Genomic DNA, 19,749 nt, shown 5'->3' with positions numbered 1-19,749 from the left:
TGATGTTATTTCGGTTGTCAATATCTTCTTCCTCTGCCTCCTCTTCCTCACTGTCCACAGGCTCCACAGCTGCCACAAGACCATCATCATGCCCATCCTCCTGCAGAAAAGGCACCTTGTGTCGCAATGCCACGTTGTGCAGCATGCAGCATGTCACGATTATCTGGCACACCTTCTTCGGTGAGTAGTAAGGGAGCCACCTGTTAGATGGAGGCACCGAAATCTGGCCTTCAGGAGGCCGAACATCCTCTCAATAATACACCTAGTCTGCCCATGTGCCTCATTGTAGCGTTCCTCTGTCCATGTCCTGGCATTCCTCACTGGGGTCAGTAGCCATGAGAGGCTGGGGTAACCAGAGTCACCTGCAAATGTCGAGGGATATCTGTTAGACACACATTAACCCTTAGGGATGACCCCATACCCAGACACCTATTCATACTCTGTGGGGACCTTGGGATCACCTATTAGCCACACCCGGTGCCTCTGGAGTTGGCCCATCACATAAGGGATACTGCTATTCCTCAAAATGTAAGCGTCATGCACAGAGCCGGGATACTTGGTATTCACATGAGAGATGTACAGGTCTGCCAAACACACCATCTGCACATTCATAGAATGGTAGCTTTTTCGATTTCTGTACACTTGTTCCTTTCTGCGGGGGGGGGACAAATGCCACATGTGCACCATCAATGGCACCAATGATGTTGAGGAGATGTCCCAGGGCATAAAAGTTAGCCTTCACTGTGGGCAAATCCTCCACCTGGGGGAAAACGATGTAGCTGCGCATGTGTTTCAGCAGGGCTGACAACACTCTGGTCAACACTTTAGAAAACATTGGCTGAGACATCCCTGATCCCATGGCCGCTGTAGTTTGAAAGGAGCCACTTGCTAGGAAATGGAGCACTGACAGGACCTGCACTAGAGGGGGATTCCTGTGGGATGGCGGATGGCTGACATCAGGTCTGGCTCCAATTGGGCACACAGTTCTTGGATTGTTGAACAATCAAATCTGTAGGTGATAATGATGTGTCTGTCTTCCATTGTCGACAGGTCTACCGGGGTCTGAACACCGGAGGATGATGCCATCTCATCATCTGCCCCAGCGGATGTGCCCTATGGAGGAGAATGGTGAGCAGAGGGCCATGTACCACATAGGTTGCACAAGTGTGTTTTCTGTAATGTGAGTAAATCCGTGTGTGGTGTTGTCTGCCCATATATCTGTCGAATAGTGTTGTGATGCAGTTAGGTGCCATGCCATCTGCCCCCCTGAAATGGCGGCTGCCTGACCTGTAAGGAGGGACAAGGGGAAACGAGGTAACTGCGCTGGCGTTGTGCAGCGTCATGGTAGACGTCGAAGACCGCCGTGCAATTTAGCATTAGTTATCATTGGGCCCTATGGGTTCCAGGAGCCAATGACGATGTACGCCGGCGGTGACGGTACGCACCTCCACGGACATGACCGCCATTTTCTATCTCTTACTTACTCGATACCTGACCATCAACAGGAGAGGACCTACACTGCAAGTGCTGCTGTGACATCAGTCTGGAAGCGACAATGGCTCATGTGTCTGGGGAAAGGGCCCCTGCCTTCACTGCGGAGGATTTGGACAAACTGGTGGATGGGGTCCTCCCCCAGTACTGTGAGCATGATGCGTGGGCAATGCCTGTTTGGAGTGGTGTGGATGGAAGATACATGTGGGGTGGGGGGGCCGGAGGCCTGCATGTGAGGATGGTGAGTGTATGGGTGGGAAATGGTGGGCAATGGGTATGAAGGGCAGGACGGGAGAATAATTTCCTTTCATCCTGTACCTTTCCTCTAGGTCAGCGCCCTGCAGAAGAAGGGTATATGGCGTGCCATCGCCAAGGAAATGCGGACCCTGGGGGTCTATCATAGATGGAGCACCCACTACCGCAAGAGATGGAAGGACCTGCGCCGCTGGAGCAAGAAGATGGCGGAGGCCCAGCTGGGGCTGGCCTCGCAATGTGGAAGAGGTGCCCGTCGCACCATGACCCCCCTGATGTTCCGGGACTTGGTGGTGGCATATCCGGAGTTGGATGGGCGCTTGAGGGCATCACAGCAGCCACAAGGGGGTGAGTACAGTGTCATTCAGCTGACTCTGCACGCTTTACGAAGTGTCCGGGTGGGGGATGTGGGCTGTGGGTTGCCCTAGGCCTAGGTGAACATGATAAGGTGGGTCCCTTGTTAGGCAGGCTCTGAGGCACTCCAACCCCAATAGTGTTAGTGGGCATCTACATCTAGGCAGGCTCCTGTGGGTTCCAGGTGTGCAGCAAATGGTGTTAGGCATAGTACCCCAATGGGCAGGTGATTTTCCTTCTAACTGCTAGTGCATGGCCAAGTGCATAGGGCTGCTCCTTGTGTGTTGTGTCCGCCAACGGTAGTGGTGTTGCTGGCATTGACCAGGTGTCTCCTCTGTCTTTGCCCCACTTTTTGTTTTGTCACCCTGTCCTTGTGTGCATTAGCATCATCTGGCGGAGGAGCAGAGGCACCGGCAACGGAGGGCGCTGCATCCCACATGGCCCAGGAGGGTGAATCTATGGAGTCTGAAGGCACCAGTGGGACGGAGGGCGAGGGGAGCTCCACCTCTGTGCCCTCCACAACAACAGGTACAGCTACCACCCCCCCTACCAGCACCACCCTCCCAGCAGCCCCTCAGCTTGTTTCCCATGCCTGCTCACCCAGGAGGGTGGGCATCTCCTTCACCCCAGGCCCCTCAGGCCCTACCCCAGTCAGCCCTGCTGCCCTCAGTGAGGAGGCTATTGACCTCCTGAGATCCCTCACTGTTGGGCAGTCAACCATTCTGAATGCCATCCAGGGTGTCGAGAGGCATTTGCATCAAACAAATGCAACAGAGAGCATTTCAGGCTCTGGCCTCAGCACTGATGGCAGCCATTGTCCCTGTGTCCATCCTCCCCCTCCAACTTCCACTACTCAGACCCAGTCCCCTCTACCTCAGCCTATCCCATGTACACACATCAACACACAAAAGTGACTCAGGCAAACATAAGCACCACACATCCCACAGGCACTCACACAAGCATCACACACATGCAGACACACCAACTTCCACTGCCTCCACTGTGTCCCCCTCCTCCACGTCCTCCACCTCCCTCCCAGTCTCGTCTCCACTCACACCTGCATGCACTACATCCTCAGCCACTACCTCCATCACCAGCACGCCCATCACTACACACCGCTCACGTGCAATCACCACCCCCACTACCATTCCCATGTCCCCTGTGTCCTCTCCCAGGGTGTCTGTAAGCCCTCCTCCCAAAGTACACAAACGCAGGCACACACCCACTCAACAGCCATCCACCTCACAACAGCCTCCAACCCATGCACCTTCACCCAAACTCAGCACACGTACACCTCCTACAACCACTACCTCTTCCGCCACTCCCAAACCCCCTCCATCTTCCCATCCCAGTGTGTCAAAAAAACTTTTCCTAGCTAACTTTGACCGCTTCCCTACACCTCCCCCCCATCCTTCCCCTAGAGCCAGGATGTCTAGATCCCAGCCCAGCACCTCAGCCACCACATCCGCATCCGCTGTGGTCTGTGCTACTCCAGTACGGTCTAAGGGGGCACACGTCAGAGCTGCCAGTGTGCCACCGAAGGAAAAGAAGGACCACCCTATTCCACCACCTGCAAAAGTCAAGAAGGGGCCGGCTTCCAGCAGGGGACAGTCACACCACCCACCCAGCAAGGCCTCGCACAAATAATGAGTGGACAGTGCCAAGGTCCCTGCAGCGACTGTCAAGATGGGGAAGGGCCACAAGCCAAAGGCCACATCACCTCTGGGCATGATGTCACCTGGTGAGTGGCTGGTGACCACCAAATCTTCTGGGAAGGCAGCCACATGCACCACAGTCACCACCTCCGCTCCATCCACCACCTGCACCGCCACCGCCCCCGCCACCTGCACCGCCACCTGCACCGCCACATGCACCGCTGCTGCCACAATGTCAGTCAGCAGCATCCTCCCCATGGATCAGCCATCCGAGGCTGCCGGAGATGGTATGGTGTCTCCATCAACCGCAACAGTCACTTGCACCACGGCCAGCACTGGTAGCTTCTCCGCCACAGCCACCGCCGCCTGCACCACCATCAGCACCGTCACATGCACAGCCGATGCCACTCTGTTGGACGTCAGCAGCATCCCCAGTGTGCAGCCGTCAGAGTTTGCAGGTGGCGTCCTGGACCCTGGACACGCCACTTGAGAAACCACCTCCAGCACTGACAGGGATCAGCAATTGGCAGCCTAAATCACCGCAGGATGGAGTGTTGGTCTGCCTCCATGGAGTATCATGGTACCTGTTCCAGGTACATCGCGTGGCAAAGACACCCAGGTGAGACAAAGGCAACTGCCACACCCCAGGTGCATCATCACTGGGCACAATGCCCTCTCCAAAACCAGTGGAGAAAAGCATCCACTAACACAGTCCTTGGCAGGATGAAGCACTCTGGGCACAAAGCCCCCTCCAGAACCAGTGGAGAAAAGCATCCACTAACACAGTCCTTGGCAGGATGAAGCAGTCTGAGCACAAAGCCCCCTCCAAAACCAGTGGAGAAAAGCATCCACTAACACAGTCCTTGGCAGGATGAAGCACTCAGGGCACAAGGCCCCCTCCAGAACCAGCGGAGAAAAGCATCCACTAACACAGTCTTTGGCAGCATGAACCACTCTGGGCATAAGGCCCCCTCCAGAACCAGTGGAGAAAAGCATCCACTAACACAGTCCTTGGCAGGATGAAGGACTCTGGGCACAAAGCCCCCTCCAGAACCAGTGGAGAAGGCATCCACTAGTGAGACTGTGGCTTTGCACTCCCCAGAACCAAGCAGTGGGCAAACCACCCACTTGAGATACTGTCGCTTTGCACTCCCGAGGACCAAGCAGTTTGCAGTGAACCCACTTGAGAAACTTGAGATACTGTGACTTTGCACTCCCCAGGACCAAGCAGTGGGCAGTGAACCCACTTGGGAGACTTGAGAGACTGTGGCTTTGCACTCCCCAGGTCCAAGCAGTGGGCATGGTGCCCCCTCGAGGAGCAGTGGCATCGTACCATCATCCGGCTGAGGTGCCCCCCCTACCTTTCCCCCTGAGGTGCCTGTAATGTTTTTTCGACCTGATTCCCCTGCAGTGTTCTCTCCGTTTTGAGGCAGGTGTCATGTGTGGGCTTCGGCCATGATTTTTTGGACCACTGGTCCACGGACATTTGATGGGACAGTGTACGGACTTGTGTACTTGCTGTAAATATTTGTATATACCTTTTTTTTAATATCTCTTTCTATATCTGAATGTTCTAATATTACAATAGTTCAACTGATTTCGTTTTGTCCTTGCGTTCTTCCAGGGGGTGACTGGGTGTATCTGTGATGTTTTAGGATATGTGTGTGTGTTGTTGTGGGTGGGGGGTGGGGGTGTTGCATTTTGCGTGTTTGTGTCACTCTCTTTTTCCTCCTCCCCTCCCCTGTGTACTAGGTGCAGTACTCACCGTCGTCGCTGCTGCCGCCTTCTTTCCACTTCGTTCTGTATTAATAGATACAGCAACATGGGCAGGACCTGTAACTCGGGCTCCAAGGCGTCCTGGATCTTCGTTGATTGTCGAGAGGTGAGTGGTTTTCCTTCCAATTCCTGTTTCCGCTGTGCTTTTGATGGCGTTAGTACCGCCCTGGATAAGCTGGCGGATTGGTGCCTTGTAATAGTGTGGGCGATACATTGTCTTCCGCCTGTTTGTTGGCGGTAACCTCTGCAGTGTTTCTTGCTACCGCTGTGGCAGTCAGAGTGTTAAAGTGGCTATCTGTGTTGGCGGTTTCCGCCATGGTCGTGATTAAATTTGTTTATCCGCCGACCTGTTTGGGGTATTACCGCTACTTTAACACCGACCGTTAGGGTTGTAATGAGGGCCTATATCTCCTTTTGATATAGTATATACAGAGCCAGCTTCCTACAGTGGTGAAGTAGGAGAAATTTCCAGAGGCTCAAGCTTACAGTAAAACATCTAGTAATGTTCACTGTCACAAACACTGTGCAGAAAAGAAGAATGTAAGTTCCCCTCTGTCACTGAAATCCACGCAAGGAGGTCAGTGCAATGGCTAGGCAAACCAAGCAGAGTGTTTTGGTATTTTACCTGAGTAAATTACATTGTCAAAAATACAGCACTATATCTTAACTCACATTGTAGGATACTGAAGCAAGGTAAAGGTATTGTATGGTTTTACTAGGTAGTCTTACTATTGAATACTAAGTAGTAGACATCCTATTCTCTCTCAGCAAACCCAAGCTCAGTCCTGGTAGTGTGGCAAAGAGCAGTCAGACTACTTGGAGGAACATGTGTAAAGCATTTTACATCATCAACATGGGCGATAAGTAAATGACTCTACTAGAAAGAAACCAGATAACAAATTAGAAAAATAGATTCAATTTTAATCTTAATTTAGACACCAAAATGAACTTTGTAGCTTTATTACAGCTGGAATTGTGAATTTGTAAGAGTCAAATCATTCAAGATTACATAAACAGCCTAAAACTTCGTTGCCATGGAGAGGTGGGCGTGACCACAGTTCCAATGCATGCTGTGTATGATGGGGAGACAGCGTTGTTAAGTGAGGCGATGAGCGGGTGTGAAAAGGCCCGCTCTTTGCCCCGTGGCCCCTTTCATGGTTGGGACTGACGAGTGCAGAATGTTCGCAGTGACCCGGAAGCCGTGGACATACGCTGTGCACTATACTAGGGACTTACTAGTAAATCAAGTATGCCAATCATTGAGAAACATATCACCAATACATTTTAGACATAGAGCATATGCACTTTAGCACTGATTAGCAGTGGTAAAGTGCCCAGAGTCCTAAAGCTAACAAAAACAGGTCAGAAAAAATAGGGGGAGGAAGGCAAAAAGTTTGGGGATAACCCTGCAAAAAGGACCAGGTCCAACAACTTCCCTCGTTATTTTTTAGGAACCACACCCAGGAGGGAACAAACAAAGCTATCAGTTGTGATTAGGTCAAAGGGACCCACCATCTGACTAAGGCTCAGTTCTTTTTTAATCTTTGCCCTTGCCACTCCTGGTTTGGATCTGAGAGAGTGCTGACTCTTACAGTAAGGGGGAGTCAACATAACCTTCTGCTGAAATTCTGAAGCCTCCCCTAAAACCCTCACACAATGTCTGTGCCACTGAATGGTTAGTGTAAGTATTGAGCCAAGGAACCATTGCTTTCAAGTTAACTGGAGAGGGAGCTTTGCAGAATTTGTACTGGTCATTTTTGTTTCTTGGTGCCCTTCTCTTTGGACTTTTTTCTAACACTTGGATTCTGGTGGGATGCCAAACCACTGAACGAACAACAATGTTTCAATCAACAGCTTCACTGATTAAAATTCCAACAGGCCCCTTCTTTAACCCCCCACGGGCCACTAGCAGACCCCATCCCCTCCCAAAAGGGCTGGTTACTGGTAGTGTCCGGCTGCTTCATATAACACAGCCAAGTGATGATATCAATCTGATCCTATCCCAATGCTGGGCCTATTGGCTTTATTCCTCCTGAAGTCTTTATCATAGTATTTCCAGGCTGATCCACCATACTCGCCGTGAGCACTCGCAATCCTATTCTGATGACAAGCCGGTTGAGCCCCCAGATCATTGAAACGTTTTGCCAAAATGGGCTGATACGGTGAGAAACCTCGAACCCAGCTTTTTTCCTTTATGTCCAAAGGCCACAGTTTCTAGAATATGAACACTCTTTACAATGCTTGGGCTCCTCTTTCTCAGACTTATCAACCAGTAATTCAAAGATCTCCACATATGTGCCCTTCCATATCTTCTCCTTCACCTCCACTGACACATGCAAACCCAGCTGCTAATGCTTGGAGTGACTATCGCCAAAAACCCATAGCCAGTGAAGAAGGCCTAGTACATGAAGTTGCTGCTTCTTTAGCAGGAGGGAGACATCACCGTCACTGCAGCTCCCCCAGGTGCGCTGACACTTAACGAGATACCAGACATGGTAGGCATTTGGTTTGTTGGCTCCACATGAACCCCGCAGCCTGCTGCACCTGACTAATGGTCGGGGCTGAGGAAGCAGCCATGGAGGTCCCATTAAGGCCTGCTGTGGGCCCAGGCCCCCTGCTCTTTGTGTTACCTAGGTGGGCCACTAAGCACCTTGCCCTCTACAAAACATCACCTTTGCCAATTCCCGCCTAGGCGTCCCCCACCAGGTAAGCAGACAACATTCCAACCTCTGAGAATCAGGTTGGTGAATTAGCCACCAAATCCGTCTTTGCGGCTCCTTCCATGGGGTTACCTCGATGACCATCACCTCAACAACGCTTTGCACAATGCCTCCATCTGCTGCCGGACTAGTTACTGTGGTTACATTACCCTGTACTGCAGCCTGGCGAGAATTATCCTCAGCCAGGTTCAGACCCACAGGCGGGGTTACCAAGGATGGCCTATTGCTGCCATGGCATTGGACTTTATTGCCTTGTGCACTGTTTTATCTGGAGCTGGGTTCAGATCCATGGCCACTGCTGTCAAAGTACTAGTGCCCTAAACCCCTTGCATACCCAGTTCAGGGCACTAGCCGTCCCTTCTTATGCCTACCCAGTTCATGAGCCCTATTAGGGACTGGGGGTAATGCCTCCTTGGGAGGCACTCCCACTCTTCTAGGCCTCTCAGCCTGCTCTACAAGCACCCGAGACAGCTGCCACTTCAAAGACCTCATGGCCTGGTCCCTACCATCCATCCTGAGTATTAACGCCTTCAAGAATGCCTCAGTTCACAATCATTTGGCACTACCCTGCACATTCCCAGACATGATGCTCAAAATACCAATATCGTCCTCACCAAAAAAATCCAGGAAAAGCACAGCAATTAAAAACATCAGCAAATAATGCAATGCAAGCTACCAACAACTAGTCAAGTAACTGCTTGGGGCCAAAAGCCCCCACTGGAGCCTCCACTGAGTAAACTCCGGTCGGGTGAGCAGAAATGCTCTAACCTGTGCAGCTCCCAGGCAGAGGACAGCTGGGCTGATGACACTTCCTTTGAAATGCAGCGCATGAAGGGGAGCATGTCTGAGGCAAAAACAGCCAAATCCAAAAGAGAAACAACTACAATTCCAATGCATGCTGTGTGCAATGGGGGGACAGGGTTCTTTAGCGAGGCGATGAACAGGAGACAAAAGACCCACACGCCATCCTTTCACCCATTTTATGGGTGGGCCCGATGAGCACAAATAGTTTCCGCGACCAAGTGCGTCCGGTGTCAAGCTTGCCTGCAGACGATGTAGGAGGCTGGCTCTCTATGCAGTGTGCAAACCAAGGCACACTGTGCAGGGGATCCAGGCAACCACACGTTGGTTTACTAGGGTGAAAACTAGATCACCTATGCTCTAATTTTTAAGGTAGCTTGGTTGAGCACTTAGGCCATTATTGGAGAGGTGCAAAGCATTTGTTGTACTCCCAGCATCAATCTTGCAACTCACACACCCAAAGGAATAACTTGAGACCAATTTATAAAATTACTTCAGATTTTTATGTAATTTTTAAGACCAAGATTATCAAAATTGGTTAAATACTTTTTGAGATATGAATTTTGGAAGTTTAATATAAATAGTCTTTTTGTGCGTAATTATGCACCATAGGAATCAATGGAAGAGCACCTTTAAAAATACATATAAAATCGTACAGTTGGTTTACCAAGTTCTTCTTTTGCAGGTTGGTCGAGGTCCTCAATGGGCACACCATGTGCCAACTGGAGATGTTCGGGCAGCTTCCGGTTCTGGCGGGAGCAGCGGGGGAAGGTCTCTGGAGCTGGTGCGGGCCATTGCAGGGGATCACTTGGAAAAGCACTCCACAAGTAAGTTTAAAGATGGTTCTTTGGGGTCACCTTGGAGGGTCAAGGTTGCAAGGGGTAGGGGACCCTTGAAGCACAGCACGTTCTTTGGTGCAGGCCACAGGGCGACCGGGTGCAGAGCGAATCGGTCAGCCAGGACATGTGCCAGGGATGCCCTCTGGAACAGAAGGCAAGTTGGTTCAAGTGTTGTTTTCAGGGCAACGGGGGCATTCTTGTGGGATGTCTGGGGTGTTTCTCAAGTCTCCCAACTGGGGCTTCCTTATGATACTTTTTCATCCCCGGGCAGGCTGGTTTTCTTGGTGTCCGACATTAGCTGACCAATACCGAGGGTATTGGTACAGTTTGACCACTGGAGGGTGCAGTACCACCAAACTTGGGACACTAGCAGGGTTTTTCCTTACAATTGTGGGTGTTTAGTTTGGTCCAGCTGCAGCATCCGGTTCGGGAGTTAGCAGCTGGTCAGTGAAGTGACCCTCACTGGCTTGATAATTTCTTGCTGCTGGAGAATGGTACCTCCACTCTGGAGGGAGTTCTATGGTGATTTTTGAAGCCTGGAGGTACTCTGGGGTTCTTTAGAGTTTTGCAGCTGTTCAGCAGATTCTCAGTGGTGATTGTTGGGTCCTGGGTGCAGCAGGCAGGGTTTGGAAAGTTGTCTTTGTCACAGCAGATACACAGTTCTTGTGCCTTGGATCTTATTGGTGCTGGTCTTCTTTTGTCCGTCAAATTTCATGTCCTGGTCTAGGGATGCCCACTAAATACTGTATTTAGTGGGCATTTTATGGGGAACCTTGTGGTGACCAATGAGCCATCTACATTAGGGTGGCTACACCCACTAAAGTAACCACTTCCTGTGGGAAGGGCCACTTTCCTATCCCTGATTGGCTATTTTCCTTCCATCCAAGATGGAGGAAAATGAAAAGGAGTGCCCACCTCGCAGACAACAACTTAGGGGTAGTGCATGCAAGATGGGGCCACTCCTCCTACCTGTTGTGGAGTTTTCTACCTTTGCTCCTGCCAAAAGGGGGCTTTGCAAAGGGGATGACCATCTGCTGCTAGCAGCAGGCCTGGGGGTCAGGTTTCAAAGGTGGTAAGCCTTTTGAAGCTCGCTGCCCAGGTAGTGCACATTCCTGAGGGAGGGGGTTGTTAGCACCTCCACAAATGGATCTCTCCCAAGGTTTGTAGATTGGGTGTCTGGAGGTGGCAGGCTGGATAGTACCAGTCAGCAATGATGCCAGGGCAGTTAGCTTTTGCAGGGGGCAACTCTAAGGTGACTCCTGGATACATTCAGTGTTAAATCCCATACTGATACCAGTTTGGATTTAGAATTTTTAGTTGTTTGATACCAAACAACCCAGGGTTCAGAGTGACCATCATATAGCTGGAAAGCTTGTATTGACCGGTATCCAGCATATATATTAATATGGCTGCTATGTTCACTCACTATGCCCCAGGTTTGGCAAGGACACAGCTCATGCAGCTATGCCCTCACATAAAATATGGTGAACCCTGCTTAGGGCTGGAAGGCCTGCCAGTGGGGTGTCTTATCCTTAGTGTATGTGGTGTACGGTGGACAGGGCACACAGGCAGTGTGCCATTGCGAGTTTGTGTTTTAGGCTTTCACCAGGACACTCAGCCTGCAATGGCAGTGCTGGCTGCATCTAGATGCATGGCCCTAGAGGGTGGCACAATCAGTGCTGCTGCTCTCAGGGGCCTACCCTTAGTATCTCATGCCTTAGGCACCTAAGTACCATTTACCAGGGATGTATACTGGTAGCTAAAGGTGTATCCAATTGTGGCAATTCATTTTTTGGGGAAAGAACACTGGCACTGGGAACTTAGTTAGCAGGATCCAAGTGCACTGCAGTCCATGTTGCATCCAGAGGCCAGGCAAAAAGTGGGGGGTACTGCAACTAAGTGCCAGTTTCCCATAGACACATTTCTGTGCCTCCTTGTTGGGGGGTGTCAGAGGTGTGTTTAGCCTCCCCCTTGAACCAAGCAACCTGCCTGGCGACACCTTCTATATGTGCAGCTCCCCCAAATATGTGGGAGCTAGGTACATTTTTACCAAAATGTTGATGACCTTGTATAGTTGTTTGGGTTAAAACAAGAGACTCTACGGTGCCTCCCTCTACCTACCTGAAACTGTGAACTGCCTTACTCCTGCAAAGGTGATAGAGAAATTGTGAGACATGCTACACTCTGATCTGCTCACAGTCCCACAAATGTAATCTGCTTATGTAGTTGCTACTGCTTAAAAAACATATTCCCCTAAACTACTGTTTCGGGTAGGAAGGATCTCGTGTCTGCACTCATGTGCTCTTATTTGTATTATTGCAAACCTTGTATCTTGACACTCCTAAGTTCTTCTCCAGTTGGCACAAAATACATGGCGGAGCCGGTGATTGATTGGTAATGATTGTGTGCTAGTTCTGACAAACTGCCCTTTAAAGCTCAAATGTGTTCTCACTGGATTGAAGCCAAATTAAATTTTCTGGTGTTTTTTTTTTTGGTATAGATATACAATGAGTGCCAGCTTGCTGCTTTTAACCTAACTCCTTCATTAAGAAATTCCTTTAGTTCTGTTACTTTAATAACTATTTCATGCTCACCCTTTTAGGAGAGAGTAAAATATGGCTCTTTGCCCAAAGTTATGATGAACTATGCTCAGGGCAACTGGAATTATACAATTAGGCTGCATTTTCCACATAGAATAGATTTTCCACACTTGCTGCATAATCTGTTATCTTCTGCATAATGTGTGGTTTTTAACAAAAAAGGTTCAACCTCAAGCGGAGAAAAACTGAAAACACTGCCACACATTTTACTGTGCATAGGCGGGCGCTTTGCTGCACGGAGGCAGGTTACTTTTCAGTTGCTGATTGCTGTATGTAGGGTCTAAGCTGATACTAATGAGGTGAAACATTTGCACAATGTTAATGTGCAAAAATGTCCAAATAGAGATGTAGTGCTGCCCCCAAAAAGTGTTGCATTACGCAGCATTAAGTGTCTTTAATTGCTGCTGAATTTAGTTACCCATGCCTCATAATTTGGTCCTCTCCTGCTACATAATTCCAAAGGCCCTGGTTATTGGATGAGTCTCTATGAAGGTCGTTCATTACTCGAACATGAAAAAACTCCGGTGGATGAACCTGTGCTTTGCAAGCAACTTAACCTAAGCTAAGCTAACCTTTCCTCACCTAAGCTAACCTAAATGCTAACCTAACCTCTTGCATGGGGTACCTGTGGCCATGGAAATGTATGATCTCAACAATACAAAAGCCACAGTTATCAGTGAATGGCATGCAGCAATAGGGGACTGTTAAGCCAAACAACATGATTGCACACATGCTTGGAAGCACTCTGCAATGACCCACACCACCAACTCACATGAGATGAATGTATAAAAGGGTAGTAGTGACAACTCATACTTTTGAGTGCTGCCCCTACTGCAGCTAAATCTATGCCATCCTTGTCATCTAAGTGATGGGGTCAAAACATGCTGGGACCCTTCATTCAAACAGATGAACACTATCAGAGCCTGATCTGCTTGTGAATGTACATTTTTAGGTCGAAGAAGTAAACGTTCTGACGTGTTGTAATCCATCTGAGGTTTTCACCACGCCCATCACTATCACTCATTCATGAACTTGCCTTTCAAAAATCCTTTGATATCATTGGTAAATGCTTTATGTTTGTCTTCCTTGGGGTAGTTTTGTTACCGCCTCGGCCAACGATCCTGTTACCTGGATAATTGCACTTTTGCCAATACTGCAAGCTCTTTTTCCTTTTGTGTCTCTCCTAACGCATTGAATCGGCTCGCTTATGTCAACTGTTTTACTTTTCATTTTCAAATTTTGTGGCAAGAAAAGTCCAGTTAGGAATTTACAACGTCAATAGCTAAAACTCGAGCAAACGCAAGACCCAGTACATTCCAAATACTTGTTGTATTATTGTACCATATTTAACGTCATTCACCTTTCATTTGGTGATGTGAGGAAAAACATTTTTAGTTGATGAAACAACGTCGTAAATATGTTGTCACTACCTATAAATTGAGGTTGGCGAAACCACTACGTGTTTATTTGTGGAAAGCAAATGAATTGCGTTTTTGCATGAATAAACTGCTTTCTTCTTATGCGTTCATACTTTTTATATATAGCAGTTCATTTTAGCCACAGGCCATACTGTTTCCAGAAATATTTCGGATCTGCGTGGTAAAATTAAGTGTTGAGCATTTCCTGCGAAATATACTTTGAATGTGCTGATCTCACTTAAATAAAACGCTTCCAGTCTTATATTATATGCAGCGGTAATTTAACTTTCGTCGAAGGGAAACGAGGGAGAAGCACATTTATTGCGGGATGTATGCGAAAGACATGGTGAGAGGAGGGAGCGTTCCAAGCCACTAGACTGTGAAAATTGCCTTCTGGAGACATCTTATCAGAGAGCGTTGTTATCAGACAGATAGAAGGGAAACAAATCGTTTTACCTTATCATGCAGGGAATCTGAACAACTGAGGAGAGATAACCAAACAGGGCCAATGGCAACGTACAAAAGCTGCAAGAAAGTGAAGCTGAGGAAAGAAAAATAAAACAATGTTGTAGGAGAGCCAGTTATCCTATCGCAACAAAAACAACCAGCTTCAACAAGAAATAAAAACAGAATACAAAATACAATTTTTTTAAATAGCTGCAAAGTAACTCTGCTTCCGTTTGTGCTCGTGAAAAAGCATATTTAATTTCATTTGGAGCCATGGACTGAATAAAGCCCTCCTGTGAAATCAGAATTCTCGACCCATTAGTCTATCAGAAAGAGGAATCAAGCTTGATTCGACCGACGTCTCCTCCTTCATTTGTTAATCAGTAAGGCCCATATAGACTCTTAATTCCAAATGAACATGCTATAAAAAGCCTGTTACCTGTACCCTTTTCTCCTTATACACAATTGTATAAAAAGTTTGAAATGAAAAAGTCCTTCTGTTGTATCCAAAAGAAGGGAAAAACAGAGAAGGAATATTCCTGAACACGAAGTTTATTTCCACATCAACACCAACGTCCTCACAGCTCCAAGTACAGCAACTGACTCCGGAGCCGATGAAGTCATCAGAACTCCACGCACCCAGCATTCCATAAAGGTACACTGCCCACCCCCAACGACAAATTACAATTGCACATTTTAAAACACAACACATCTTCCCCCTTAACAAACAGAACAAATACTAACACATATGCTACACATTCCCTTCTATGCTACAATAAAATATACAAAAGATACATTGGAAATGAAAAATCCCAATAAACATTCTAAACCTTCCATACATAGACTAAGAAATTAAAAACAAGTTATACTTAGGCAATAACGGCAAGTTGTACATAAGCAATAGAGGCAATATCCCACTGCCTCCCGAAATACCTAGTACGTCACAAACTGATTTAAATATTTGGGTCTAACAGCATTTCTTTTGGGCCTACCCATCACACCCTCCAGATTAGCACCTTCCTCCAACCTTTCAACTTCACCCTCACCCATCACCCCCACAGTATTTCCTATGCCAAAATTTCCACGACCGTCATGCATGTTATTTTCTCGTATGTCTTTTCCTGACCCTCTTCCTAGATCACTAAATTGCCCAGAAAACACACATCCTCTTTCATGTGGAGAACTACCACACCCCACATTCTCACCTGATCCTCTACCTAAAGCACCGCCATCATAACCACTATCTTTCAACTCAACATCAGCCCAAACACCTGAATGTTTTACCCCAGGGGCTACATCTGTCACTTTCGCCACATTCCTCTTATTCCACCATTTGCCACCCTCAACCATAACAGAATGTTTGGATACTCTGACCACCCTGGCAGTGGGAAAAAAACTTGACAATCCCTTTCCCTTCCCCTGAGGTTTTTTTACTCTAACTACATCACCTATACCAAATTGAACCTCCTTAACTCTTTTCAGATCGTCATATCTCAATTTGCTCTTGACCTGTTGCTTAATCACCTTGTCTTTCACCTGATTGATATCAGAAGCAACAACACCTCCTAAAGTTTCCTGTACAACCCACTCTGGAGACAGTTCATTGCAAGAATGTCTACCCTTCAAAAGTACAAAAGGGGCAACACCAGTAGAAGAATGTGGCGTGTTGTGATAACACCATATCCTTTCTGACACCATCTCCTGTATACTCTTCCCTGACCTGATGGCCAATTGAATAGTTTCCTTGAGTAATCTATTTACTCTCTCCACAAGCCCATTACCCTGCGGACTATACAATGCAGTTGTAAGATGCTTAATATTAAGTCTTCTCAGAAATTCAACCATCTGGTGCGATACAAATTGCACCCCGTTATCTGTGACCAAAAACCTGGGAATACCTTCCCAATGAAAGATCTCCTTTAAAAATCCAATCACATTGATGGTGTTAGGTTCTCTTAAAAACTTGTACGAAACCCATTTGGAATGATAATCTACTGCAACCAACACATATTTCTTCCCGTCATTATAACCCCCAACTGGACCAATGAAATCCAATCCCAATTTCTGCCAAGGTTTATCAGGAAACGGTACAGGACACAAAGGCACTTCTCTAGTATGCAAACCTTTATCCGCCCCCTTGCAAATGCTACAATTCTTAACTGCAAATTCCACCTCTGTGTCCATACCCGACCACCAATAATATAAACGCAACCTCTTCCTTGTGCCAGTGATTCCAACATGCCCATCATGAGCCAGCTGTATCAACTTGTGCCTTAATTCATTAGGAGGTACCAAACGTTCCCCCCTCATGACAAGGTCGTCCTCCACATTCAATTCCTCTCTAACCTTACAAAAAGGTTTTATTACCTCTAAAACACCATTCCCTGCCGGCCAACCCTCACAAATATATTTTTTAAGAAGCAATAGAGAATTGTCCTTGTTCATAGCTTCCGCCCAAACCTGCCTGGAAATGACTTCCCCAGAAACAAACACTCCGTCTATCATTCCCACCATGACATCCTCATCCTCCATTTGCTTCCCCTCAATTGGATTGTGAACCGGACACCTGGAAAGAAAATCTGCTCTACCATTGTTCTCCCCAGGAATATGTTTCATTTTCATATTAAACTCATAAAGTTTAGCCAACAACCTGGTCAATCTAGGACTAGTCTTGTTGAAAATTTTGTCATTCCATAGATAAACCAATGGCTTGTGATCTGTTACCAAAGTAAATTCTCTCCCCCAAACATACATTGAAAGATGGTTGACACCCCAAACACAAGCTAGTGCCTCCCTCTCGATTGTGCTATAATTCACTTCGGCCTCAGAAAGTCGTCTGGACGCAAAAGCAATGGTAAATTCCTTGCCTCCTATCATTTGACTTAAAACAGCTCCTAGGCCAATCCCACTCGCATCCACAGTAATGACAGAAGGTACGTCTTCATTGAAAGGATGAAGAGCAGGAGCCTCAATTATGAGAGTCTTAAGAGTTAAGAAGGCTTGAGCCTGCTCATCCTGCCACAGAAATTTCTCACCCTTCCTCAACAACTTCCTTAATGGCTCTGTCAGATACGCAAAATTGTGAACAAATCGCGAGTAGTACTCACAAAGACCCAAAAAGGATCTCAACTGGTCTTTATCATTAGGAGATGGAGCATTTCCAATAGCCCCTAATAAGTCCTTCTTGGGTAGGATTCCCTGTGCACAAATTGTGTGACCTAAATATTCAACCGTCTCAACCATGAATTTACATTTCTCTTTTCTCACCGTAATCCTGTGCTCTTCCAGAATTTCAAGGACTTTATCAAGTTTGTGTATGTGTTCCTGAATAGACTCTGAGCCTATCAGAATATCGTCCTGATATGCCAACACTCCGTGTACTTCCCCAAACAATTGATACATTAGCTTCTGAAACACAGATGCTGCGGAAGCTAAACCGAAAGGCATCCGCAAAAATCTGTAAACCCCAAATGGAGTGACAAATGTTGTAAGAGAACGAGACTCCCTACTCAACTCAACTTAATGATAGGCGGACTTGAGGTCAATCGTGGAGAACACTTTCATACCCCCCAATCGTGCCAATAACTCCTGTATTTTGGGCAGCGGGAAACAATCAACTAGAATATTTTTGTTCAAAGACCTCAAGTCCACACATAATCGCAAATCCCCCGTTTTCTTAACTGCAACCACAATCGGAGAAACCCATTGAGACGAATTAGTCGATTCAATGATTCCATCAGCACATAGCTCACGTAGGTGCTCCTTTAACTTCCCTCTGATGCTCAAGGGCACATTACGCACCTTGTGTACCACAGGTATCGCATCAGGTTTGAGAATTATTTTATGCTCATAACCTTTTACAGAGCCTAGTTTATCCCTGAAAATCACAGTATGCTTGTCTAGGACATCTTTAAGAGTATCAAGTTTTATGTCCACTTTCTCAATCAGGGTGATAGGTCGTTCAGTACCCGGTCTCAGAACCATCCCAAATTGTCCTTGATCTTTCCACCCCAGAATATTGTACCCTCTCTTGGCTACATATATTTTTGTACTAATAGTCTTCTGCTGATAACAAATCCTTTCTAAGAAATACCCCATCATATCAATTTCTTGACCATCAAAAGCTACTGTTTTTATGTCAGGAGCTGACAAGGGAAGGTTACTCCAATGTGAATGATAATTTGTATCAGATACAATTGATATAGGTGAGCCTGAATCCACAGTGACTCTTAGCTTGACTTCCCCAATTTTAACCTCACATACTGGATCCTTAGAAAATTTGCAATCAGAATTAATATCATCAACAATCAAAACACATCTTTTTGAAAAGTCCACCTCCCCTCCATCTGTCAGCTTGTCAATGGCTTGCTGATGCTCAACTAACATTACTTTTTGCGATTGCTTGCATACACGAGCAAAATGACCAGACTTCCTGCATTTTATGCACACTTTCCCCAGTGCAGGACAATTTGAGGAATTGGCAACATGTGACTTAGAACCACATCTGAAGCATAGTGAACTTTTAACATTATTTTTTTTAAAATCTGGAGTGCCCGACATAACTGTCTTAGACTTCTGTAAAACTATGTTCACATTTTCTGCCTAACTTACTTTCATTTTGCTTAACTCTCTGGAAGCTGTTACTGAACGCTCGATGCCTCTAGCAATTTCTAGTGTTTCACACAAAGATGGATTTCTACAACATAAAAAAAATTCTTGGATTCTAGAATCATAACAATTCACCACTAACTGATCTCTTAGGTACTGATCGAGGGGTCCTAAAAATTCACAAGTGGCTGCTAATACCCTAAGCTCAGCTACAAAATTATCAATCGATTCGTGTTGGAATTGTTTTCGAGTAAAAAATTTGTGTCTTTCAACTATTATACTAAGGTCATCCTTAAAATGATTTTCTAACCTCTTTACAGCTTCAGTAAAAACATCCCAACCATCACTGGATGAAGGTTGCACTTGGGGTTGATGATCAAAAATTCTCTGACCTTCTGTACCAAGGCAATTATACAAAATCGCCCTCTTTCGAACCGCAGAAAAATTTACCCTATCTATCGCCACTAAGTAACTTTCAAAAGACTTGAACCAGTGTTGCCATTTTATCATGGGAATACCGGGTTCAGGCAAAAATGCCAGTGGCAAATTTGCTGTTTGCATACCGAGGAATAGACACTGTATGAACGTGTATATGACTTATAAGACACCACTAAAGATAAAAATTGAATAAGTGTGCGAATCAATGTACAAATCTGCAACCGCCTTCAATGTAGAGTAGTCGTGATACATGCGTGAAATATTGCAAACAGATTCACAGGTCTGCAGATCCAGAAAAGCAGATGAATGTGCGAATCACTGTGCGCATAACATTTTAAGTCCACATGTCC

The sequence above is a fragment of the Pleurodeles waltl genome, chromosome 5, assembly GCF_031143425.1.
Source record: "Pleurodeles waltl isolate 20211129_DDA chromosome 5, aPleWal1.hap1.20221129, whole genome shotgun sequence".
Classification (NCBI taxonomy): domain Eukaryota; kingdom Metazoa; phylum Chordata; class Amphibia; order Caudata; family Salamandridae; genus Pleurodeles; species Pleurodeles waltl.
This window is presented reverse-complemented; position numbering follows the sequence as displayed.